At 44.0% G+C, this 27,001-nt stretch overlaps 1 pseudogene across 1 annotated transcript; it reads right to left on the bottom strand.

Moving 5' to 3' along the window:
• Window positions 1-20,236, bottom strand: LOC147465493 (uncharacterized; annotated as a pseudogene). Its single transcript, XR_015189235.1, has 12 exons — window positions 20,085-20,236; window positions 19,525-19,752; window positions 18,923-19,413; window positions 18,540-18,797; window positions 18,350-18,447; window positions 17,984-18,238; window positions 17,342-17,479; window positions 3,614-3,941; window positions 3,138-3,346; window positions 2,912-3,054; window positions 2,752-2,820; window positions 1-2,613 (listed from the first exon to the last, which is right to left on the bottom strand). The product of XR_015189235.1 is annotated as an uncharacterized LOC147465493 (transcript).
• Window positions 20,237-27,001: the final 6,765 nt, after the last annotated feature.

The raw sequence follows: 27,001 nt of genomic DNA, 5'->3' as shown, positions 1-27,001 counted from the left end.
GGAGACAAAGCATGTCTACATATTGTTTCGTAGCTTCCTTCATCACTTTCACATTCCCTTCGCACTGGGTTCCCCATCCTCTGTCCACATGTTACAACATCCCTCTTCACATCCACTGTTGGAGTCAAGCTGTACTATGCTTGGAAGGGCTTCGCTTTTAGACGTACAACACGCAGGAGGAGCACTCAAAGATGTGTTCATTGTGCAGCAATGGCCTGTCGCGGCAACGCTTCCTAAATTCTTTCATATTGGTTGCGCTGCTGCTGGCATGTCTGCCTTTAGGCTCTGGCTTTCACAACATGGCCGTTCACAGCCATCGAAGGATTTGAGCTGTAAGCTTGCAGCTGGGGCTTTGCTTTCAGATGAACAAAATGCAGGAGAAGCACCCGACAAAGCAATGTTTGGGCAGCGCTCGTCAGTCATGGCGGCACCTACAAATTTTCTTTGCAATGGCTCCACTGCTATAGACTCGTCTAACTTTCGGCTCCCCCCTTGACAACAACCCCGTTTACAACCATCAACGGATTTGAGCTGCAAGCTTTGAGCTGGGGCTTGGCCTTCGGAAGCACAAGCACCCAACAAGGTATTGTTTGTGCAGCACAGGTCCCTTTCAGCGGCATCTTCAAATTTCCTTTGAAATGGCTCTCCTGCTGTAGACTCATCTGCCTTATGGCTCCCCCCTTTGCAACATCCCAGTTGACAAACGTCAATAGATTTAAGCTGCAGGCTGGGAGGTGGGGCTTTGCTTTCAGACACACATGCAGGGGAACTGCCCAAATGAGTATTGTTTGTGCAGCATTGGCCAGTTTTGGCAGCACCATCAGGTTTCCTTTGCAATGGCCCACCTGCAGTAGACTCGCCTGTCTTTGGACTACCCAATAAGGTTTTGTTTGTGCAGCACTGGCCAGTTGTAGCAGCACCTTTAAATTTCCTTTGTAATGGATCCCCTGCTGTAGACTCGCATGCCTTTCGGATCTCCCCTTCACAACATCCCCTTTCACAGTCGTCTATAGATTTGAGCTGTAAGCTTGGAGCTAGGGCTTTGCCTTCAGAAAGACAACAAGCAGGGGAACTACCCAACGAAATATCATTTGTGCAGCATTGCATTGCTGTGGCAGCACCTTCGTTATTGCTTTGCGATGGCTTCCCTGCTGTGAACTCACATACCTTTGGCTTCCTCCTTGGCAACTTCCCCATTCACAACCATCAATAGATTTGAGCCGTAAACTTGAAGCTGGAACTTTGCTTCCAGGCATACTACATGCAACAGTAGCAACCAAAGGCTTAGTGGTTCCGCAGCAATGGCCAATCCTTGCAGTACTTTCAGACTTCTTCTGCATTGGCACTCCTATTTCTGACTCATCTGCCTTTCGGGTTGGCCCTTTACAGCATCCCTTCTCACAACCATCAAGGGATTTAAGCTGTACGCTTGGAGCTGGGGCTTGGCTTTTCAAGGCACAACAGGCAGGGGTAGCACCGAGTGAAGCATCAGGTCCAGCTCTGTCTTGTCATGGCAGCACCTTCACAACATCCTTTCTCACAACAATTGATGGGTGAAAGTAGTAATTTTGGAGGACTTTGGCTTTTAGCAGCACAGCACGCCGGGGTAGCACCCAATGAACTATTGGTAGTGAAGCACTGACCAGCTGTGCCCCTTGAGGTACACAAGTTCACGGCTTGCCTAGAGCTGTATGGAGTCTCTAGGACATTGGGTTTTATGGTGATGCCACAAGAGGCATCACTTTCTGCTTGCATCATACTGGTAGTGGTGTTCCTGCTACTACAGCCAGTACAACATTTACTAGAGCAACAAGAGCACTCGCTCAAGTTTCTTCTACTGTCTGATTGCTTCAAGAGTAAGCCTTCAAGCTCTGGAATGTTAATTGATGAGCAGATTCCTTCATCTATGCCTAGGCAATCTTTATCATAGGTGTCTCTATTGCTCACTCTTCGTCTCATTCCATTGTTTGCACCCCTCATATCACAACAAGACTTCGCTGAACAACAGGACTGACTCGACTGATTTTCCTGCTTGGTACTTTGGGCAGATTCTCCGTTATTTTCCATTTTCTTTGGGCAGCAGGGTTCAGCTTCCGTGTCCATGTACTCCTCACTGCTCAGCAGGACACCTTTCTGGCAAACTTTGCTTTTGGGTTTCCGCCAAAATGTAAATAATCCTAGACGTCCTGCTTCATCCTTCTTCCTTTCTAGCAACAGCATGCTGTTAAATATAACAAGTAGGCAAGTGCCAACATCTGCAAGGACAGCACCCCAAAGAGATGCATATCCGACTGCTGCAAGCACAATCACCAGCACTTTGGTTGTAATTGATAAAAAAATATTTTGCAGGATCTTCCTGCGAGCTTTTTGGCCAAGTCTCACAGCAACTGGTAGCTTTCGGAGATCGTTAGTCATGAGGGCTATGTCAGCTGTCTCCATAGCAATGGCAGTACCAGCAACGCCCATAGCAATGCCAACATCAGCAGCCGCTAATGCCGGGGCATCATTAATTCCATCACCAACCATACCAGTAAGGCCGGCTGCTTTTAATTGCTGAAGCACCTCCACCTTGCCTTCAGGAAGCAATTGAGCATGCACATCAATTTGTCCAAGCTGCAAGCAAGACTAGGAAATCAGATTTGTTCATCTATACTGGTGTGAAGTGTAGCAAACCATGATATATACAGCGGCATTGTCATGATGTATGCAGAGTGCCTTTGTCTTTAGACCCGAAAAGGAAGAAGTCAATACCTTTCTCTGTACATTATTGGCCACTTCCAAACTATCTCCAGTTAGCATAGCTAGTCGGAGACCCAATCTCTGAAACAATGCGGTCTCAAGCGAGACCGTAAAATTCTCATTACTCTGCTACTTAATTATAACCAAGAACAACTTCGATGACAAGGCTTACCCTCATGTCTCTCACAGCCTCCCTGGCTTCTGGTCGAAGCTGGTCACCAGCACTCATAATCAATATTGGCTTTTCATCCACACCAATCCAGCAGATTGTTAAACCCTGGCTTTTCCAACTCTCCAGAAGAGCAGAATCGGCACCTGAAGCTACGTAAGGCATGTTAAGTATTACTCTGCAGAGAGCCATATTTGACAAACATGATGCCTGATATAGAAACAGTTACCTTCCAACCAAAGGAGCCGACTGGCTAAGCGTTCATTCCCAACAGCAATTTTATGACCATTGACGATTCCGCTCACACCTTCTCCAGGAAGTACTCTAAATTCATCCACAACGACCTCAGCATTTCCTGATTGTGCCCCATGCAGCCTAGCATAGTCCACTATAGCTGATGCAATGGGATGGCTTGCTTTGCTCTCAATGCATGATAGCCTGAAGCAATGATTCAACATAGAAAATTCTTCATTTTTCAGGTTCATAAGTGTCTGTTGATTTTGTGTAGTCAATTTCTTGGTCAATACACAAATTGTTTTGTACTCCGTACTCCATTAACATGACTAGATTGTGTGCAATAGTTGTGTTTAAGCCTTTTTTCTGACCCTTCTCCCACATTCTCAAGTTGAAGACTTTGTGTCCTTGTAAAGGTATAATAGACTAATTTGCACAATTAAAAAGTCGACCATATAGAGAGTAGTTTACCAAAATAGGACATCTTGTAGATCGGCTTCCTTGTTTAAGGCATGCACTTCTATTATTTGAAAGCAACCCTCAGTAAGCGTGCCAGTCTTATCCATAGCAACAACTTTCAGCTTTCCAAGAGCTTCCAAGTGTTTTCCACCCTTCACAAGGAGACCCAATCGAGCAGCTTGTGCTATTGCACAGGTTGTTGTAACAGGAGTGGAGATCACAAGAGCGCAAGGGCAAGCCACAACAAGTAGAACTAATGCCAAGTACATCCAGTGCCGAATGTTGTGCGCATGTACACTTACTGGAATTATTGTGAAAGCCAAAGCACCAGCTATCACAACTGCACATCATGAAAAAAATTAATCTGCATTTGATGATGTTAAAAAAAGCATTGGACAATCTCATTAGTCTATCCTCGAATCATGTCATTACTTTAAATCCGCGTCACTGCGCTATGTTTCAGCTCTAGACCTCGAATCATGTCATTACTTTAAATCAGCATCACTGCACTATGTTTCAGCTCTAGACTTCCATAGCCGAAATGCAATGTTTCACCCCGAAATGTTCAAGCCTCCATAAAGACCTTGGGAAAACATCTAACTGAAATGCCTACATACCACATATATGTATGTGCATGTAAGGTTTAGCGGAATGAATGTTGTATTTTCTCAAGATTAGTGATCTTTATTGCTCAAGGTTCCTTTTAGTTCTTTAAGGAAAGAGAGAGCTTTCCGTCTTGTAGAGTGCTGTGGTCACGAACAGAGTGAGTGGATTGTGCGTGCAACTGAATGAGACTGAGAGAAGGAGAGAGAAGAGATATGACACCGAGAGGTTGTAAAACCCTCCTCCGAAGGCCCCACTCTCGTCGGCGAGAGTGGTCTACTTGATTGCACAAAGGTGTACAATGCGTATGCAATGGACTGATGACAATGGGACTATGCCGATGAAAAACGACGACGGTGATGACGACGGCGACTTAGGCTGAATTGCTGAGTTTTGGCACCTGGCGTTAATTTGGCCAAAAACGCTGAAGTGACCAGTGGGAAAAACGCTCTAACTTTCAATGCTTGCTGGCGATATCTGCATGGGAGGAAAGTGCTAGGGCAGCCAGAAGAGTGGGCGATCCCAAGATGAGGATGATGCGGGGGAATGGGCCTCACCAAGTTGCTTGGAGAGGGTCTTGCTGAGAGAGGGAGGGAAACACCTGTTGCTTGGTAGCCTGCTGTGCTCCTTGGCTCATCTGCCAATTTGTGCTAACTTGGGTTTGCTTATAGATTAACTTACCCAATTTGCCCTACTGAGTACCCAACAAAAGTCACTTAATAAATAAGTGAAAAATGTTAAAAATAGGAAAAAATGGGATAAAGTCATCTGAAAAATCCTCAAACTGACTCTGATGGAATCTGATGGAAATGCTTATGCTTATGCAGTGTGCAACCAGAGGATATGCATCTACACTGAGTGGTTGGGCATGCACGGTCTACGAATAGACTCACAAAAGTGTCAGATCACTTCTAATCTAACTTGACTGGACTTGACGGAAACCCTGCTATGATGTAGCTTGTCCACGGACACATAGGGTTGGGATGTGTCACTGACACCCCCTCCTTTTTAAAGTGAGGTAATGGTACCGAGCTGCATGGCTTCCTTGTAGTCTGCCAACAACTCTGGATAATCCTTGAAGAACTCTTCGTCTACCCACACCGCTTCATGGGTTCCTCGATCTTTGAACTTCAAAAAATACTGTCGTACTTGTTTCTTCGAACCATGGCGAAACCGATGCAACAAGACTTGCTCCGGCTCCATAACTTCTGCTTCATCGATGATCTCCGGTTCTTCTTCTTCGAAACGTCCTTTGGAGGTGTTCCCTGAAACACTTTCAACCAAGAAACATGGAAAACGTTGTGCATTGACCATGAGTTAGGCAACTTCAATTTCATTGAAACCTCATTAATCTTTTTGATGACTGGAAATGGACCATACATACGAAAAGATAATTTAGGACATTTCTTTCCAACTTGCTTAAGACGCTGTTTCATAATTCGTAGATACACCCAATCTCCTTCCTTGATCGAGACCTCTTGACGATGCTTGTTAGCCTGTCGAGAATAAGATTCATGAGCCTTGCTTAGCCGAAGCTTCACACTCTCAGAAATCTCATCCAATGACTGACTCTCAGCATTGGCATCAGGCATTTGAATGACCGATCGAGTCAACAATGACTGGAATCGGCGGCCAAAAGCTACCTCATACGGAGTTCGACCAATAGCAGAAAAGAAGGAATCATTGAGAATAGCCTGTACCAATGGGAGATAGAGCTCCCATTAAGACTGCTGATCATGAACATAAGACTTCAACACATCAAAAGCCAACTCATTATAAATTTCCGTTTGACCATCTGATTGTGATGAAAAGCGGATGAAAAATTTAACTTTGTGCCAAAATTTTCAAAGAGTGCACGCCAAAAGTTGGACGTAAACTTAACATCCCTATCTGAAACAATGGACTTTGGCAAACCACAGAGGGGGTACCAATGCTTTATGAACAATCGTGCAACATCTTGTGCAGTAACTGTGGCCTTACAAGGAATCAACATGCAAAATTTGCTAAAACGATCAACAATAGTTAAACATTGAGTGTTCCTTGAATGCTGACTTGGTGGTAAGTTAGTCACAAAATCCATAGAGATATCCTGAAAAGGTCCCTCGAGAATAAGCAGCGGAAGCAAAAGGCCTTGCTGCTTACCCCGAGGAGCTTTCACTTTTTGACATATAGTGCAATGTGTGACATAACTAAACACATCTTTTCGCATTTTAGGCCAATAGAAAAATCGTTCAATCTTTTCCAATGTGGTGTTCATACCCATGTGCCCACCCGTGATGGAGTCATGTGCATCATGCAATATGGCTGGCCTGAGAGAGGGCAACACACATAGACGCTGACGAAAAAATAACAATCCATCACAAATGAGATAGTTGTTGGGCCCTTGGGAAGCATGTCACGATTGTGACTATGTTAACAACAATACATCTACTCCTAGTTGCAGATACGCGAAGTGCCATGCCAAGGAGGACCCCTGCGCTTGGATAGTCACACCCCTTCGCCCAAAGGACGTGTCTCTTCGCCAAAAGCCACACTCCTTCGACGATTGGTCACACCCTTTTGCTCTACAGGTGCGACTCTTCGCCCAATGGTTGCAGCTCTTCGCCGAAAGGATGTGTCTTTTCGCCTAAAGTCATGTCTCTTCACAAAGAGACATGCCTCTTCACTGATGACTATTCAATTCCTATAAAAGGAACCCTTGTATCACACATTTCAATCAATCAAACACAGAGTCTTCTAAGTCTTGTTCTAAGTTCAGTTTCAGTTTCTTAAGTCTTAATCATGAGTTTAAGTACTTAATTAAGGATTAGCACCTAGAATCCTCACAGTGGTATCAGAGCAAATTTTTTCCGGGACCCAAAGGTTGTGAGCCTCTCACCCTCGCCCCTACACTCTACCCCTTCCCGGAGTTGCATGGAAGTAGAAGAAAGATGGTACGCATGTGCATACAAGCATGAGGTAACTTAAATCTATTCTGTTCCAATTACATACATATAGATAATAGAACAAAGGACAGGGATGCAAATGTGGGTGTGCGGGAGTGCCACGTACCTGGCCTCCTCATCCGGTGGTGTCCCTTCGAGATTGTGCGCGCACCTCTTCATGTGAAAGGACAGTACCTCTTCACCTTGCTCGCACCCTTTCGTATACGGGTGTGTCGCTTCGCCTGTGTGCCCATTCACTCGGCAAGGGGCTGAATTCCCTTTGTTGGCTGCTGCATATCCAAAGGGCACCTCTTCGCAAGAGGGCACAAGGAAGCCACCCCTTCCCAAAGATCGCACCCCTTCCCTGAGAGTCACGTACACTGGAGGCTGAATTTCTGAAAACGTTGGGCTGAGTTTCTTGCAAACGCTGGGCTGCCCATGTTGAAACGCTGGCTGATTTGCACGTGCTGTCTGGCTGAATTTTATGCGCTGGTTGAATTAGTTGCTGGCTGAGATTGGCTACGCTGGCTAGTTTATTACGCTAGCTGCACCTTATGATTACCCCTTCAAATATATTAAGTCCTAAGTGACCTGCCCGCCCGCCCCAAACTTGGGTGACCGGCCAAAAGAAAACCCAAATTTTTTAAAACCCCATGTGAAAACACCCATATTTAAAAAAAACTCCCATGTGAAAGCCTCTTCACGTAAACTTACCTTTATAAAAATAAACAAAACAAATTTATGCTGCCTCTCCCTTGCTCTGCTCTCTGTGCACCTACTGCGCAAGATATTTCGCACACATGGCCGACGCGAACCACTACGCAGATTTTTCCCGATGAAATTTTGCAGGTGAATTTCCCTGCTTAGAACCAGCAGTGATAATTATTCCCGATTCCCCGACTCCCGAGCACGAACTTATTTTATAGAGATTTTCCGCTCACGAAGAACCCGTTCTAGAACCTGTTCCCGACCGAGAACTTACACCTGTTCGAGAATTCCCATTGAGGCGTAGCCATGCCGAATTCTCTGGACGGAGGTGGTCAATCTGACGATGCTCTTACTCTCATCAAGGAGCAGATGGCCACACTTTCCATAAGCCTCGCATCACTTCACACTCGCTTGGATGAGATGCACACGGAAAACACTTCTCGAAGTCGACCTGTTGGTTCTCGAACTACTATTGCAACATCTTCAACACCTTCTTCCGAAGCTTCAGTGGATGAACCGAACGAACCAGATCCAGCTGAAGACGTAGACAATCGCGAACTTCAATTAGTTTATAAAATTTTTAATGCTGCACAGAAGAAGAAGCTTGATGTTAAATTGCCAGAACCATACACTGGTCGCCGCGACAAGCGCGTGCTGGACCAATGGCTGTTCAAAATGGAGATTTACTTATCGAACACGGACTTGGTCGAGAGTAAAAAAGTTGCACTTGCTAGCTCTCTGCTCAAGGACACAGCATTTCTTTGGTGGCAACGACGGGTTGCTGATGGTAAAAACACACCTTCTTGGGATAAATTCCGGCGTGCTATTCGCAAGGCGTTCGAACCTGCCAATGCGGATTTTCATGCCCGGTCCTCTCTTCGCCGATTCAAACTTATGCAGATCAACTGGATTTTGAAGTCATGCCTTTATCTTATTACGACATGATTCTTGGTCAGCATTGGTTATTCCAATATGATCCAGCAATTAGCTTTCGAGGACATACTATCAATTTGTTCAAAGATGGACGTGAATTGACTTTACACGGGCTTTCTCATGCGGAAAGAGTGATTCAAGCCTCACGTGTACTAGTCAATTGCAAACAGCATGATACAGTGGATTATGAAGAGAATATGATTTCCGATGCAGATGCAGATATTATTATTGATGAATTTTTTAATTCATTAACTTATCATGAATCAATTGATGAAGACAAAGATAAAGATATAGTTGCAGATTCCGAGTCTGAAGACGACTATGCTTTCTTTGATTCTTTACTGGATGATGATATGCCAATTACAAGTCATGAAGTTACAGTTCCTGAAGATGATTCTGAAGAATTTTGGGATTCATTATTGGAAGATGATTACAGTCTCAAAACAAAATCCTCTCCAGAGATTACTAAAGTTGATTTCCTCTTCCCCAAATATTTCGCAGTTACTGGAAAATTTTGAACCAGAAATCTTACATCACACGAAGGATTTTGAAGATAAACCTCTTGTTGCAGTCAACCTGATTATGCCAGATGCCTCTAAAAAGTCTTTGAATAATGCAATGACATGGGATTTAGCAGTCAAAGCAAAAAGGTTTCGCAAGAAACAAAGGTTCAAGACAAAGGTTTCTGATAACTCAAAGACTGAAGATTTTCGAAGATTCAATGCTTTTCCAGAGTTCTATCAACATCAAAAGTCATTTCTTTGACACGGGCTCTCATTTTAAATGGGAGGGAATGTCACGATTGTGACTATGTTAACAGCAATACATCTACTCCTAGTTGCAGATACGCGAAGTGCCATGCCAAGGAGGACCCCTGCGCTTGGATGGTCACACCCCTTCGCCCAAAGGACGTGTCTCTTCGCCAAAAGCCACACTCCTTCGACGACTGGTCACACCCCTTTGCTCTACGGGTGCGACTCTTCGCCCAATGGTTGCAGCTCTTCGCCGAAAGGATGTGTCTTTTCGCCTAAAGTCATGTCTCTTCACAAAGAGACATGCCTCTTCACTGATGACTATTCAATTCCTATAAAAGGAACCCTTGTATCACACATTTCAATCAATCAAACACAGAGTCTTCTAAGTCTTGTTCTAAGTTCAGTTTCAGTTTCTTAAGTCTTAATCATGAGTTTAAGTACTTAATTAAGGATTAGCACCTAGAATCCTCACAAAGCAAGCGCCTACAATTACTTACCAAACTCCGAATCTGCATATTGATTCTTCATGCTGTCAAAAGACTCACCATGTATAGAAAATGTGGTTTTTGACTCAAGAGCCAAAATTTGTCCTTTGCGACTCAATGCATCTGCAACAGGGTTAGCTTTTCCAGGCACATACTCAATCAAACCTCCAAATTGCTCAAAAAATTATGACCACCGCGCTTGGCGATCACTCCAATGTGCACTAGGCATAGACTGGAGCCACTTGAGGGCTTGATGATCTGTGCGTACTGTAAACTCTCTACCATACAAGAAATGCTTCCAATGCTTAATAGAGTGAATGACAGACAAAAGTTCTTTATCATAAACTGAATAATTCTTTTCCGCACTATTGAGCTTCCGGCTAAGGAAAGCTACAAGACGACCATGCTGCTGGAGCACAACGCCTATGGCGACATTGCTCGCATCCGTCCATACCTCAAAGGGATCATCCCAACAAGCAAGGATAAGACACGGAGCTTCCATCACCGCAACCTTGAGAGCTGTGAAAGCCTCAATGGCTGCCCCGGGCAAGTCTACGCGCTGACCGTGAGTCTTTACCCCTTTCAAAACATCAATCATAAGTGCAGCAATGCGTGCAAAATTCTCTATGTGCAAACTATATGCTTCACATAAACCAAGAAAAGAACGCACATCATATGCAGTTTTGGGCAAATGCCAATTACAAACCTGTTCCACCTTCGCGGGGTCTAGCTTGACGCCTTCTGCAGAAATGATATAACCCAGATAAGTTACTTCAGTAAGAAAAAATTCAGACTTCTTAGCTGCAATGTACAACTGACACTCATCCAAACGAGTTAATACCCTTTCAACATCCCTTTCATGTTGTTCCCACGATGCAGAAAAAATGAGAATATCATCTAAAAAGATGAACACACATACACCTACCATGTCGCCGAAACGACCTACCATGAGACGATTGAACGTACCCACGGCTCCTGTCAATCCAAAAGGCATAACAATATACTCCCATTGCCCTCGCTCGGTGCGAAAGGTAGTCTTGAAAATGTCGCCTTTGAATACCCGTACCCGATGGTATCCACTTTTGAGATCGACCTTGCTGAAAACCTTTGCCCCATTGAGCCTATCCAAGATATACTCAATGTGAGGCATCGGAAACTTGTTCTTGACGGTCATCTTGTTTAATGCCCTGTAATCAACACACAAACGAGACGAACCATCCTTCTTGCGAACGAACAAAATAGAGGCAGCAAAAGGGCTTACACTAGGACGTATGAATCCTCTAGCCACCAACTCCGTGAGTTGTTGCTCTAACTCTTCCTCCTGTGACTTGTTCAAACGGTAGGGAGCCTTACTGACCGGCTGCGCTCTCTCCATAAGCTCGATGCAGTGGTTCTCCGCTGAACGATAAACATCACATCAAGGCACTCCTTCGTGATAAGAGAGTCCATACCAGGAGCGAAGCCAGAAACCTCAAGAGGAGATTTCTGACTAACCTCTAGGCGGGCTCTCTCAACAAGAGAGGGACTAATCACATCACGCATACTGCCTGGATCAAACAATACAACAAAACGTTGTCCTTTTACATGACCATAACACTTCATGAGAGATTCATCAATGTGTGTGTCGGAGTCATGAGAAGATGCAGGTTGTGTTGTGACGGAGTTTGTGGTAGTTGCGGGTGCCTTTAATTCTTTAGGTGGGACTGTCTTAGGACAGTTTTTCTTAATGTGACCCTTAATGTGACATTGAAAACATCTACCTTCTTTAGCATAAATCACTTGTTCTTCCGACGTGATGTATCCTCCTTTAATTCCTTGAGAAGCTTTTTCATCAAGGGTTAGCTTAGGTGTTGCTTGAGATTACGCTAATCCTCTTTCAAGCGTGCAAGGTACTGAGGTGGCATAAACCGCGCCTTGAGCTTGTCTTGGAAATCAGCCAAACTAAAAGAGAGGAGAGTGAAATCGTCGGCTGCCTCTAGGTGCGCGGCTAGCTGTGCCTCTTGCCATGCATGGTACCAATTTATGGCATCACCGGCAAGGTACATAGCTGCCGTCAAAACTTTGCTATTTTTTGTTTTCTTAGTTGTCGCAAAATAAGCATTAAATTGATGCAACCAAGAATGAATCACCGTAGCATCCATCTTACCATCATACTTACTGAAAGTCACTTTTTCGGTGACTGGGTTGTTGGAATCCGCATCGTGGCTTGCACCACGAGAGGAACTCCCATGATCTTTGGGTGGTTCAGTCTTCGAGGCGAGAACTTGGGCAAGCAATTCCTGAGTGCGTAGCTCTCGTCGAGCTTCACACTCGGCCTCCAATGCTACATTTCTTGCTGCCGCTTCTTCCTTCCTCAGTTCTTTTCTTGCGTCGCGCTCGCGTTCTAAAGCAAGGCGCTTGTCTTCCTGTCTATCCATCATGGCCATCATTTGCTTCATCATTGCCTCCATAGGGTCTGGCGTAGATGGCGATGAGGGAGGGTTGGAAAAATCTCCTGGTGGGGAAAATCCTTCGTCGCCTCTCTCATGCTCATCACCTGAATGCGAAGTATCCATGCCGCTTCGGGTGACGACCATGCACTATGATCTTGGGGTCTTAAGCTCGCGAGGAACTTGGTTCTTGAGGGTCTTGAGGTTCTTGAGGGTTTCTTTCGCTTGCAAATCGCGTTGGAGAAGGATCTTCTCTTCACCCGAGTTCTACTCCTTTCTGCGGGCGTACCCCTTGGCGGCCTTGCGCTCACACCAAGGTTGCTTTTTCCCACCTCACGTCGATTGGCCGGCCGCTAAGTGCACGGTCCGCTCTCAATGAGTGAAAAGAGACACAAGGGGAGGCTGGACAAGCCCTTCTTTCTTGGGATTCCTGTCACTCTTCAACAAAACACGATTAGGAATCGCCACGCCCAAGTAAACTTGGATTCGTGCGATCACAACAAGCAAAAAAATTATTGTGGTTCTTCCCTTGAGTAATGCAGAACACTTCCAAAGCTCTGATACCAATGTAAGGTTTAGCGGAATGAATGTTGTATTTTCTCAAGATTAGTGATCTTTATTGCTCAAGGTTCCTTTTAGTTCTTTAAGGAAAGAGAGAGCTTTCCGTCTTGTAGAGTGCTGTGGTCACGAACAGAGTGAGTGGATTGTGCGTGCAACTGAATGAGACTGAGAGAAGGAGAGAGAAGAGATACGACACCGAGAGGTTGTAAAACCCTCCTCCGAAGGCCCCACTCTCGTCGGCGAGAGTGGTCTACTTGATTGCACAAAGGTGTACAATGCGTATGCAATGGACTGATGCAATGGGACTATGCCGATGATGACGACGGCGACTTAGGCTGAAATTTGTTACCTTCTTCGTGGCTAAAAAATGACTGTTTTTGTCGGGCTGAATAATGGATGAAAAACGCTGAAGAGATCTAGGATTCTGCTGCGTTTTTTAAGGTACTACTGCCGGCTGAAACACTGAGTATTTGCTGCGGTTCAAGGGCTGAATTGCTGAGAGCAAAACGCTGCTTTTTCCTACACTTAGGCTGCGTTTTTGGAGAAGTTTCTTGGCTGAAAAAAACGTTGTGGCAGCAGAGGACTTGTTGCTGAAAATGGCAGTTTTCCAAGTGCTTAATAACTCCTTACCCGGCCTCGGTAGTCTGCTGCAATTTGCTTGATGAAATCGCTGAATTGCTGAGTTTTGCCTGGCGTTAGTAGTGGCCAAAAATGCTGAAGTGACCAGTGGGAAAAACGCTAGCTTTCAATGCTTGCTGGCGATATCTGCATGGGAGGAAAGCGCTGGGGCAGCCAGAAGAGTGGGCGATCCCAAGATGAGGATGATGCAGGGGAATGGGCTTCACCAAGCAACTTGGAGAGGGTCTTGCTGAGAGAGGGAGGGAAACACCTGTTGCTTGGTAGCCTACTGTGCTCCTTGGCTCATCTACCAATTTGTGCTAACTTGGGTTTGCTTATATATTAACTTACCCAATTTGCCCTCCTGAGTACCCAACAAAAGTCACTTAATAAATAAGTGAAAAATGTTAAAAATAGGGAAAAATGGGATAAAGTCATATGAAAAATCCCCAAACTGACTCTTATGGAATCTGATGGAAATGCTTATGCTTATGCAGTGTGCAACCAGAGGATATGCATCTACACTGAGTGACTGGGCATGCACGGTCTACGAATAGACTCACAAAAGTGCCAGATCACTTCTAATCTAACTTGACTGGACTTGATGGAAACCCTGCTATGGTGTAGCTTGTCTACGGACACATAGGGTTGGGATGTGTCACGCGACAGTACATGTATTGAACGAGAGTCATATTATATGCTGAACAAAACCATACAAGTTACGTAACTGTTTTTGCATCCATTAGAGTTGAAATCTGCTCTGAGTGAAGTGCCCACGTGACAATTTATGCAAGAGGGTTCCAAAAGTGGAAAACCTAATCTAATGGACTTGTCCGGACATGCAGACCCTGCAAACACGCTCGTAAAATTGCCGATACTAATCCTAGACATCCCTATCTAGGAAAAAAAGGAAAATTGCTCTCGAAGTTGATGAAGCATGTCCACGTGGCACACAGCCATGTACACGTGACAAGTATGCTGCTCCTTTTATATTGACTGTTGAGGTGCCGCGTCCGGAGTGCCGAAGTCGGGAAAATGTGCGCACATGGGAGTTCTCTGACGATAACTCACAATTTTGTGACCCATTTGACGAACAGACTGGACCGATGCATTCCTCTAACCTAGACCTACATGCACGTCATTTCAGATGCCCACCAAAGTGTAATAACATCTATCAAAACGCTTGTACAAACCATTTATCCAAGAGGGTTCTAAAACTGAAAAACCTAATCTAATGAACTCGTCCAAGTCTTGCAAACACACTCACAAAATTGTTGGTACTAATCCTCCTAGGATTCTAGACGCTCCTATCTAGGGATAAGAACAAAATTGGCTCTGGAAGTCGAGATGAAGCATGTCCACGTGGCGCACAGAGCCATGTACACGTGACATCCCCTCCTACTTAAGGTGAAGTATTGGTACCAAACTCCATGCATGCCATAAGATGGTCTTGAACGAATGGCCTTCTAGATGATGTCTTCCAAGGCTACTTTTGAGAGAGAGGGTCCCGCAGGTGATGTAGAAATGTCCAAAAGACATGGATGGTGATGATACATCTACTCACAACCACTAGATTGCCTCCTGAATGATAAATAAATGATTCCCTTGTTGGTTACCGGCTAGCCTTTGCTGCCCCAACTCGAATGGTGTGAGCCAAACTGCAAACCGGATGGATGTGCGTAGACCAAGTGGCTGGATATGCAAACGTTGATGCCTACGAAGGTTACCACCCAACCTATGCTGCCCCTATACGAGAAGATTGGCGAGAGAAACGCCGAATGGGAAATGAAGCAAGATATATCCTTTGAAATGCCCACAAACCTTGGCAAGTCCTCTGTATGATGTCTCATGAAATCACCAAATAACTCCTCAAAGATAGAGGCTCGTCTTGGGGCTTCAACTAGATTGTCGTACGATGGAAGCTCTAGATGAATCCTCATCTCTGCAATGAATGTGGCTGCAAATGTAGGCTCGCGATGCCAATGAACTCCCACGGTGGTTGCCTCGGATTGGAACCCTTAGGCTTCGGATTGATGGCTTTCGATTGCTAAGAAGATGTAGTGTGGACCCGAAGTGCTGCCAAAGATTTGTACAAATCAATGACGATGCAATGCCTCTTCTAAAATGTTGGAATTCTAATAGGCTGATATGGATGGCGCCTTCCTTTGTCGACACAGGCCGCTAACAAATCCTAATTCTCGCAATCAGCATCTTTATGTTTCCAATGCATGTCTTAAATGATGCGATCTATCATGTCGAAGAATTTGACTGCAAATATCCACGCTCAAATTTCTTTATGTCGAGGTGGTTGAGCGCGCACACCAAGTCAACTACCCTCTTGCAAGTGCACCACAACTATAACCCCGGGTATACAATGTTTGCATTTCCTATGCTCAAGGCGCACGGTCCTACAACACATACTCAAGCACCAAAGAGGAAAAAAAACTCAAAGATTAGCGCATTAGTGCAAAAGCTACAAAGCTCTGATACCAATGTCAGATGCAGCGGAATTGAAATGATGAAGATCTAGACTTTACACTTCCACACATCGTTACTTCTTCCCTTGCTCGATTGATGATTCTTTTTAGAGAGAGAGATGTGTAGAGGGACAATCCTCCTCAACGAACTCATGAGGCCCTGCAACCTTACAACGGATCATCATAGAGATCATAGTGATTAGTGATCTCTCCACCCATCAAATATCTAACGAGACCAACTATGATGGTCTAGACTAGGTTGTGAGACAGAGAGGGGGCCAACAAGGCCATGTAGAAATAGTGGTTTAGTAAACTCAACAAAGAGTTTCTTGTAGCATACACAAAAGATACATAAATTGCTCGCTTTTACAGCATTAGAATTATATGACAAAAACTTTGGGAGGCTAGGTTTCCATACAGATAAACTTTGTCACAGACGTTTCATTGCAAGGCATTTCACCAGCAGAATTAGACATTTCAGCCGTTTTGGCCCTTCACACGCTTCAGACCTATTGAAATGCATTTTGAGGTGATGCTGCTTTAAATACAACTCGTCTGTTCTCCTAGCTACTTAATATATGTCCATAACACCCACCTTAAAATTTCTGTAGACCCATCTAGCAACCATAAAAGGTGTTACATTTGAATGATCAACAAAGCATAAATAATTGCATGTCTCGACGAACATTATGAATGACAGATCAGATCATCCATACATTATGCATGTATGCACAACGGAGGTCCTAATGTAATGTATGCATGACATTTAGTACATTAACCTAGTTCGCATGTTTCCCGGAGGCAAGAGGATAAGTAGGTTAAGAGTATGTTATCATAATAAATGTCTAACATGAATTGATTATGACATTCCATACATGAAAAAATATAGCTCAGTACATAAAACTCAAACAGATATCTTCATGCTTTGAAAGGAGCTGAAATCTTGAAATATCCTTCAAACATTAGAAAATCTCCACTCCAAGGTTGCTAAGGGCAGAATTTGAACCAGACTTTACAGACTATGACAAATGATGGATAGAGTAACAACAGGTGTGCAAAGTAACAATGATGGAAAACCAGCTTCAATCAAAAAAAATAGGTTGTATGCCATTACGATGAACACAGAATTGTTGTAAACTCAACAGAAGATGACATACAGGGCCACCGGAACAATACCTAGTTTTTAACCTCGCATTTGAGAAAACATTAAAAAATTGACACGTTGAAGAAAGACTAGAAGAACTTACGTGGAGTGTAGTATTTAGCAAATGACTCCATTAACTGCTCCACATGAGAGCGTTGAGTTTGAGCCTCCTCTACTAATCTTATCATCCTTGCTACAGCGGAATCTTCAGCCAAGGCCGAAGTTTCAACACAGATATATCCTAACAAAATCCCCAGGAAATTCAGTGGAAGAAATAGCAGGAACGTTTGAAACTCCTACAGAAACCAGTTTTCTAGCTAAAATTGATTGTTACATACCATCACGAAGTCATTATGCATGCATCCATCCATACATATAATGCATGATGCAGGTAGGCACGCACGTATCTGTATGTATGTACTTCATATGTGACATATGTGTTTACATACATTAATATATAGAAATGTACACACACCCTAGCATGCCTACATACACATATATGTATATCTGTATATGTGTAAACACATACATACACAAATGCATGTGTACACTACACACGTGTGTGCATGTGCACGTGCGTACGTGTACATATGTTGAGGAGCACAAACGTTTGAACTTGAAATTTCTGAATTAATAGCATCACAGCTTAATCATCATCGACTTCAACCTCCATAAAAAGTGATACTAAATTCATAGAGACAAAAAAATGCAATCTCCTTTTACACTCCTTCCACAGAAGCAGCACCTGTCATATTGATGGTACCAGCCCAAACACGAGTACCAGCCTCCTTCTCTACAGGCAGTGACTCTCCAGTTAAGCTGCTTTCATCTACAGCACTCCTCCCAGATACTACAGTGCCATCAATAGGTATTGACTCTCCAGCTTTCACAGCAAGCCTTGTCCCAACTTTGACCTCCGAGACGTTTACCCTTGCACCAGTTTCTGCAAGGATTGCACTCTGGGGGCTAAACTTGCCACAGAAGATATCGCTAATCGTGCCTGAACATTGACTTTAAAGTCATGATAAGCGAAGAAAGATTTTTCACTAATTTTGATCAATGCACCACAGGCATGCACTAAAAAACAACACTTGAAAGAATAGAGAAATACCCTGTCCGATGACCTTGACTCAAGCCATTCCGCAAGAGCGAAGAGAAACACGATCAGACCAGCTTCTAGGTAGTCACCAAGGGCAATAGAACCAGCAACTACAAAATTCGAGCAGAACAGTGATTTGATATTCAGCTTGTAAAAAGCTTGAATGCATCGGTGTTCCTCTGGAGCCAATAAAATCACTTGCCTGCAATTATCATCAATATATTGATGTCCAGAATACAACGCCGCAGGGCTCTGAAACTTTTCAAAATGATTGGTGGGGCACCCACTGCCACAGCCCCAAGAGCAACCCATTTCAACGGGTAAAATGCATACTGAAACAATGCAATAAGGACAAAAAACCCAGAGGCAAACGTGTAAGGAGAAGGCCATTTGCGTGCAGCCTTCCACTCCCCTGTAACATGGATGCTGGCTTCCAGGTGTGCATTATTCAGCAATTTGACTGGCAATTCAGCAGCAAGCAAACACTTGTATTTTTAATGATGGTAGAATAAAATTGAATATTGTTAGATTCCAACATAAGAGGTCAGGTAGCAAGTATGAAAGAATACATGGGATAAACTGTACCTAGTCTGGCCGGGGGAGTGGCAAAAGCATCGTGTTGCACCGTTACTAATCTAGCCGCAACATTCACATAGACTTCTTGCACTCCTGGGGCAGGCTCCAAAATCTTCTTGACCAAAGGGACTTCAGCAGGACAGCAAATTCCAAAAACATCAATTGCAGTCTTTTGCAGTTTAATTGGTTCAGCATCATTTTCTATATTTATGCTGACATCTGGTTCTTTCAACAAAGGTTGCATTGCATCAAAGACATGCCCTGAAGAATTCTCAGCTGACACAAGTTCGTCAGCTGCATTGGAAGGAAGTGATCTTGTTCAAGTGATCGCCATGTCTGATCTGCTCATGACCACAACCCTCCTTGTGCACGTGCAGCTCTCCTTTTACCTCATTGCGATGCAAGAAGTCTTGACTGTAGCTTTCATCAAGAACCTTAAAACATGAATCTGGAAATTCCCATGGAAATGGACCAAGACCACAACCTGCTGCTTCCATGCACTGAATTACAACAACAAATGTAACGTTAGAGACATAGTTAATATGCATGTCAGAAGAAAAGTTGGGCTAAAATCAGCAGAACTTTCGCATGAATGGACATAAGAGCAATACTGCTTCCAAGAAAATGTCTTCAACGAGTTCGCCATGGTGAAGATGAGCATGAAAGCGACCATTGTTTGGCTTGCAAAATTGCTTGAATTTTTGGTCCTGTATACTCTGACCATGATCGATAAAGCATAATTCAGAGACGTCCACCTCTTGCTGAGGAGGCACAAGGAAACATGACATCTGGTTGCCATGGCGCAACAGAAAATGGCTTGCTTTATTGTGTTGATAAGGCTGCAGGAAGACGAAATGGGCACAAGTTAGACTTGATATATTTGCTCGATAAAGTTGTATGAAACTCATGATTTTGTTGGTACTGACTAGCTATGATATTTGCCACGGCCACAAGAGGATATTACAAATTGCAATGCCTGTTGCAACAAGTTAAGAAGGAAAGGAGAGAACGCCTTTTCTCTATTCGACATGAGCAGCGTCTAGCTCGTAAACAGGTTTGTGTGAGTGCGCACGCAAGTGTATGTGCGTGCGTGTGTGTGTGTGTGTGGGGGTGTGTGGGGTGGGGGGGGGGGGGGGGGGGGGGGGGGGGGGGGGGGGGGGGGGGCGCTTACCATTGGCGATGGTGAGCCGTCCTCCATTGGCGAACTGATCAGAAGGGGCTCTGCGCAAGCGGAGGGAGACTCTTCCATGAAATTTAAATTGAAAATAGGTCCATGTCTTAAACTAAAGAGATTAGTAACTTGACCCGCATTAAACGGCGCATCATAATCTATTTGGCAATTTGGAATATACCATTTCCTAAGAGCCGAGTCCCGCTGCAGATCAGCAATATTTGTAGTATCAACTAGATTTCGTTGTTCAGCTGTCCCGCTCGAAGTACAGGTTTCAGTGGGATAAAGGAAATACAATAGCATGACCATGTATTGAAATAAGGGGCATGGCCCATGGGTGCTCTCTTTGTGAAAGGGAGTGATTAGAAGATGAGAACACAAGGCAAAGAGCTTACATATGCGTATTTGGGTGAGGATCTCGAACATATCTATAAAGAGCATCATTTATAATAAAGAAGAGGATTATTTATTAATGACATAGGGAACAACGCAAAGAAAAATTCAAGATCTAGCATCATATGGAATAGTACTGAGAGTCCACTCTAAACTGCGAGATATAACGTCATAGGAAACTACCCCAAGAGTCCTCTTTGTTGCATTTCAAAGCAATGGTCACACTTTTAAAAGCCAATGTCTCAAACGCAAATATTTTGTTTTGTTTCTCGATGATACATCCTCTATATTAAAAGAAATCCCATTACTCAATGGGATTCCAGCAGATATTCCTCCCTCCCCCCCCCCCAATTCCACGCCAGCATCCAGTCGTGAGAGAGAGAGAGAGAGAGAGAGAGAGAGAGAGAGAGAGAGAGAGAGAGAGAGTTGTGTGCCCCCTCTCGATGCACCTTTGTCGCCCTCCCTTGTCCTGCTCCTCTTCTCTCCGCCAACAAACTGGCATGTGCACAACATACTGACACACATGTTCTTTCTTACCTGGCAGCTTCTAAAAGGAAGTAAGGACCTGGAATCTTTTTGGATTCCCTTGCCAATTGCCCCTCCCCCCCCCCAAACCGCCTCTCCTCCAATGTCCCCCTCCAGCCCCATCCTTGCTTGCACCTAGCTCTAACCCCTTTTTCCTCGAGTGCTAACACCAGTAGGATATGGAGCAAGTTTTTAGTTGAGAGAGAGAGTTTATGGTCTGGCTACAACAACACCAAGAGCAGCTGAATAGAGCAGTGCCACAGTCTAGTGTCACACAACAGCAACGTCACTGAGAGATACAGAGAGCTCAGCGCCACAATCGTACCAAGCCTCAACGAGCCATGGAGTGTCTCGACTCACACAATTGCAATAACCCATGCGCACAGAGAAAGGGCCTCTCTACTTAGAATACTCTAGACACCGCTACCATGCCATGCGTTGATGGAGCTGCCAATGTGTGTGTATGTTAGAGAGAGAAAGAGAGAGACAGACAGATGGGAGACATATAGTCAGCTACATGGAGAGCATGTGTACAGACACTTGTGTGTGAGAGAGAGAAAGAGGTAGAGAGCGACACCTGGAGAGATGTAACCTGAGAGAGAGAATTAAAAGATAGATTTGTGCTTGGTTGAAGTGAATGTGGAGAGCACTTAAACCTTGTGAACTTTTAGTAATGCTACTAATCACCCAGACTTGTTAATTGAGGAATGCAAGGTGTAGCTAATAATTTCTTTTTTCAACAAACCACTTTGAAGTTAAGCATAGTAGGTTTCTACGATCGAAGTTCTAGGGTTGCAAGGGAGCTTCCCTACTGCTCCTCTGGAGCCTCAAAGAATCAATGGGCAGGGAGGACTCGGTCATCCTATGTGGCAGGTTGGAGTTTCGGCATGGGATGATGGTGCGGTCGCGGTGCTTGGTGGGCTAACTCTCACAGTGAAGCTGGGTTCCCCTTGGGGCAAGGACCCGATAGCTTTAGCCGATACTCTGGGCTTCACCCGATGCCCTCCCCCTCTCTTTTTGGTTGTAGTGGAGGCCACCCCTCCATGGCCCTATGGGCTGAAAATGCAGCGTGGTTGTTCTCATGTTGTTCCCCCTCGGAGCACTGGCAGGGTGTCTCTTCCTGGTGGCATGCCAAGCCAATTTTGCTTTGTTGGCTGAGGGTGCATGACTCACCCACAATAGCTTGGTGGTTTTTGTTTTGGTGTTTTCTCATAGGCAATTCGGGGTCGTTTGTTGTGGTCCTTTTTTGGCTCGTGGTGTTAGCGGGTCGTTGCGAGACGGACGACTATAGCATAGCTACCTGGCACTAACATAATGTCAATACTCATGGAAGCAACTTGGATGGGGCACACTGACTCTTTGAGGGTGTCAACCTCAATAAGTGAACTTGCAAAACGACATCATCTAATGCACTAGCAAACCTATCACTCTCAAACTTGCCAATTGTCTATGTCCTATATCACCGCACTAAGTTTCATGCCATTTTGGCACTCAAACGAAGTCCAAATGCTGCAAAACTTTAGGAGGAGGTCTAAGACACCTAAGGGCACAATCCTACCAAGTTTGGTCGCATTCCGATGAGGTAACAGAATCACAATTTATCATGATCAAGGTCATGAAACCTCCAACAGAACATACGAAAAGGATTGCCCTATGGCCTAGGAACACTCTCCTATGGTCGAAACGTCAAAAAACAACTATTAATGCACTCAAAACAGTCGATTTAGCTCGGTAACACATTGTCGCAAACAACAACAGAATTGACACTGATTACACTTGAATGAGAGAGCAATAGCCAAGGAAATCAAAATGTGATTAACAGAGCTCAAGATATGATGATTACAAGGTGCGTGAGAGTAGTCGTTCTCAGTCGTACACTCAAACTCAAAAATCTTCAAAGATGATAATGTCCCTTTCCCACTTACAAAAATAAACTTTATACCAAGGGCTTCTTCGCCAATGGCCGGCTTTACAAGGCTTTAACCAAATGATAGACTTTACAACTCAGATTTGCATAGACAGACTCATCAAATATATGATTAAAATCAGAGGGCTTTCTCATAATTAGAAGGCTTCTTTGAAAAATAATGATGGATATTCAAAATTTTAGAGCTCATGAAGAAGGGGTCGATTAGGAGGGCACCCATCTGGTTCGACTTCCAAAATTCCCCCCTTCCTAGTCTTTGCATACCCTTGTGCAAACTCTGTCCTGGTCTGCATCTTTGTCGTCAATTGTCATGTTGTCCTTGTTCCTAGCTTTGGTAGCTGCTTTTTTTCATTGTGATTGTAGGAATTGATAGTAATGCAGTGTGCGCTCTCTAATGTTTGGGTGAGGAGCCTGAACTTTTTAGCCCTTGCTTCAATTTCCACTTTTGTTGCTAAATCCTTAAAGGGATTATTCAATAGTGTGCTTTGATAGGCTACATGGCGGGCAGACAAATTTTTGGTCATGGGTTGAAAATTGTATAGTCAATCTCAAAGAACCCCGTCATGAACGCCTTCTCAAATGTCTACATGTATTGAGAGGGTAGGAACATGACCCAAGTGTACATCCCCTTGATCACATCATGGCTTGGAATTTATGTTTTCTAGGTTCTAGCACAAGCCTCTAGTGCCTTCCAGGAACACTTGCCACGGGTGTTCCGTCGATTCAATGTCTTCAAACGTTGTGATGCAGGTTATGAGAATTCTTGAAATCTTCACCAGCATTTGATATAAAAAATCTGGGACATCTCTCATCTGAGTGATGATCCCTTGTAAGGTGTTCACCATGTACTTTTCTAAGGTAGCGAAGTTGTTTGCCGGCTTGGTGGGGACATGATAATTCAACACTACAGGCTGTTTGCTTCGCCATGTATGGAAGCTATCCCAGGATTTCATCCTACACCTTTGCAATCCATTACTTTATCTCATCCCAAGCATCTCTTGTCGTGTCTTCAGGGGCTTCAAAATTGTGTAAACTGCCTGAGTAGAAGTGCTTGGCAATTCTACTGGAGGTGGGTCTACCCATGTGTGCTCTATTTTTTATGTGATTGGTGTAATAGTAGGCACTACTGTTTGAGCTTGAATGGCACTGATTGCCATGTCTTTCTTTTGTAGCTCTAAGGCATGTGCTACTCTCTGGGCATCTAATTATTCCTGTGGTGCGGCCAGTTGCTCCTGAAGCTGCTTGATTTCTTCATCCTTTTGGGATTGGATAGATCTATGTCCTGCAGTCAGGGCCTCTCGATCATATTTTTCTTTTGAAGTAGTTGTTGGAGTCGATGAAGTTGAAGATGGGGTTGGTGTGTCTTGCATTGCTAGAAGCCGTGTGAGTTCTTCACTACACCATAAGATTCTCCAAGCTCATATCCTTTTGCCGTTCTCTTTCAAGCGCCTCTTCAAACCGTTGTTGATTCTCTTGTAGTTGGTTGTTTACTTCATTGTAATTCTGAGCTTCTTGATAATAGTAAGCGAAATATTTCCTTTCTTTTTCTAGCTCAGCCTGTGAATGTGCTTGTCTGCTTAGGAGCTCCTGAATCTCCATTTATAGTAGCTTGATCATTTATTCCTCTCACTTTCAATACTTCCTCTTTTGCATCTGCTAGGTCCATCTCTCGCAGGCTACTAATAGCCTTTTGACATTGGAATTGTAGCTTTATACGCTCTAGATATACTTCAATGTCAAAGGACTAGATGAGTTTACCTCCACCTTTGATAATTTCTCTTGTACGTGGAGACACTGGTTTCGGTTCTCTTTCTGAAGTGTTTGGTTTGCGCAAGGTGTCAGCTTCTAGATCTTTGACTTTTGGCACTTCATTAGGCTTCTCTTGCTCTTGTTTTTTATCAGTTCGGGGAGCCTGCTCCGTCCTTCCAGAATCTTTCACTTGGCTGTGTTCTTGTATCTCTGTAGGAATTTGTTGTTGAGAGGTTGCGGTTTCCTTAGTTGCCTCTATCTCTTTGTCCTCATTGACTTGCTACTCCGAAGGTGGCGGTTTTTGACCATTGTTTTGCATCTCAATTGCACCTTGTGACTCTTTAAAAGGAGGAGTGGTTGGTTTGGTGGAGAGCGGTGGCACAATTTTTGAGTGGAGTTCAAGAGGCTCCACCCCCGTCTCCTCCCTTGGTGGCTCCTTGTCATCCATTTCTTTGCTATTAAACCTAGAGGAATCATCCAAAGATTCAAGTTCACTAATGTTTGTTTCCATCTCTTCGCTATCAGATGTCCATCTTCGAGAACTTTGTCATCTTGTTTCTTTGTTATATGCACAATAGAGGGTACTACCACTGGTCGGACAACATGCTTTGACTTGTGCTTCCAATTGAGACTCTACTTATAGCAATTAGTCTATCATTCCAAGTGCTTGATAGGCAATCCTAGTCAGCACTAGCCCTCCGTTCATGTAAGTCTGTTCCGCTCACTCCTCTTGAGGTTTGCGTCGACTACGTTTTTTAGAATAGAAGTAACGAACCACCCTTTGCTTTGAAAGCCCCATGGCCATTACTATTGCAATGTGCAGATTAGGCTCTATGTACCTTGGCGGCTTTTAGACTTTGAGATGTTGGGATATCAACTGTAGTGGTAATTCCGTCTCAGAATAGACCAGATCCTTGTAGGTGAATTTGTGACCTTGCTGCTTGATGAATGCTTTGTCATTATTTGTGGCCTTTGTCTTGAGCGACGGGTTATGGTTTCTTGATGGTAGATGTAAAGCTTGGTTGATCAGATAAGAGCTGATCCAAACCTTGTAGGTGAATTTGTGACCTTGCTGCTTGATGAATGCTTTGTCATTATCTGTGGCCTTTGTCTTGAGCAACGGGTTATGGTTTCTTGATGGTAGATGTAAAGCTCGGTTGATCAGATAAGACGTTATCCAAACCTTTACTATCCCTCCATCTTTGCCTTTATCTGTGGCCATTGTCTTGAGCAACGGTTTATGGTTTCTTGATGGTACATGTAAAGCTTGGTTGATCAGAAAAGAGGTGATCCAAACCTTTACTATCTCTCCATCTTTGTAGGTCAAGGTGGCCTCACTATTATATAAATTGAGCTCATCAGCTCATGTGCTCTCTGAAAATCTGATCCCCATGGCTGAAGTCTGAAGAAAGTGTCCATCTGGAGACACGTGGACATTTCAATAACTTCTTGTTGTTGCTGGTGCAACATTCATAGCTCCTTTGGGAAAATAGTGGTTTTCACCTTGTGCCATCCGCAGCCTCAAATCATCCAATAAAGACATTTGCTAGTATTTTTGCCAGCTCCTCTTCAGATATGTGGGCTTTCTCATTTGATGATATCTCCACCACCTGGAAGGGGGGAGCTTCTCACTGCTTCCTTGGTCGTCTATAAGGCATTCTGTCAATAGATTTGCATGTAATTAGTTCCAGAAGTTGGTTAAAAAGTTGTCGAGAAAGTCGAAAAAACACAAATTTGACAATAAACTGAAAAATGAGCATAACTTATCAAGTCCAAATTTGACCAAACTTCACCAGTGCATCTAGGACAACTACATGCACTAGGTTATGAGGTTACAAGTCAATTTCGACTCGGGGGTCATGGATCACGATCCATGTTGGAACACTTATTGAACTTATGATGATACTCTCTGGTAAAGCATGGTTTGGTGATGCTATGGTCAACTTCCTTTTGAATTTGGATCATTGGTTGCCATTTTTTGAAAAAAAAAAATTAGACTTAGAAACTTTTGCAATTTTGGCAAGGGTTTTGAAGTTCAATTTTCATTCATCGTGAATTGGATTCCTAGAATTTTGAGCCTCATATGATGGTTCGGTAGCTTTGTTGGTGCTAGCCAAAAATGGACTATCCTCATTAGCATAAGCTACGCCCTCAATTCTCTCACATGGGTGTCTGTAGGCTCCTCATAGTAAGCTGTTGGTGGCAACATTGGCTAACTTATGAGTGACTCGATTGGCTATTCGTACCACACAATGGCCTTGTTGTCATGAGGCAAAGGTGGTTGTTTTCTCAACACAGGTTGCAGTTGTCTCCTCCTTGTGTT

The sequence above is a fragment of the Adiantum capillus-veneris genome, chromosome 1 (assembly GCF_014529385.1).
Source record: "Adiantum capillus-veneris isolate H3 chromosome 1, ASM1452938v2, whole genome shotgun sequence".
In the NCBI taxonomy this organism is placed as follows: Eukaryota; Viridiplantae; Streptophyta; class Polypodiopsida; order Polypodiales; family Pteridaceae; genus Adiantum; species Adiantum capillus-veneris.
Note: the sequence above shows the minus strand (reverse complement) of the source record. Positions and strands in the feature narration are given on the sequence as shown.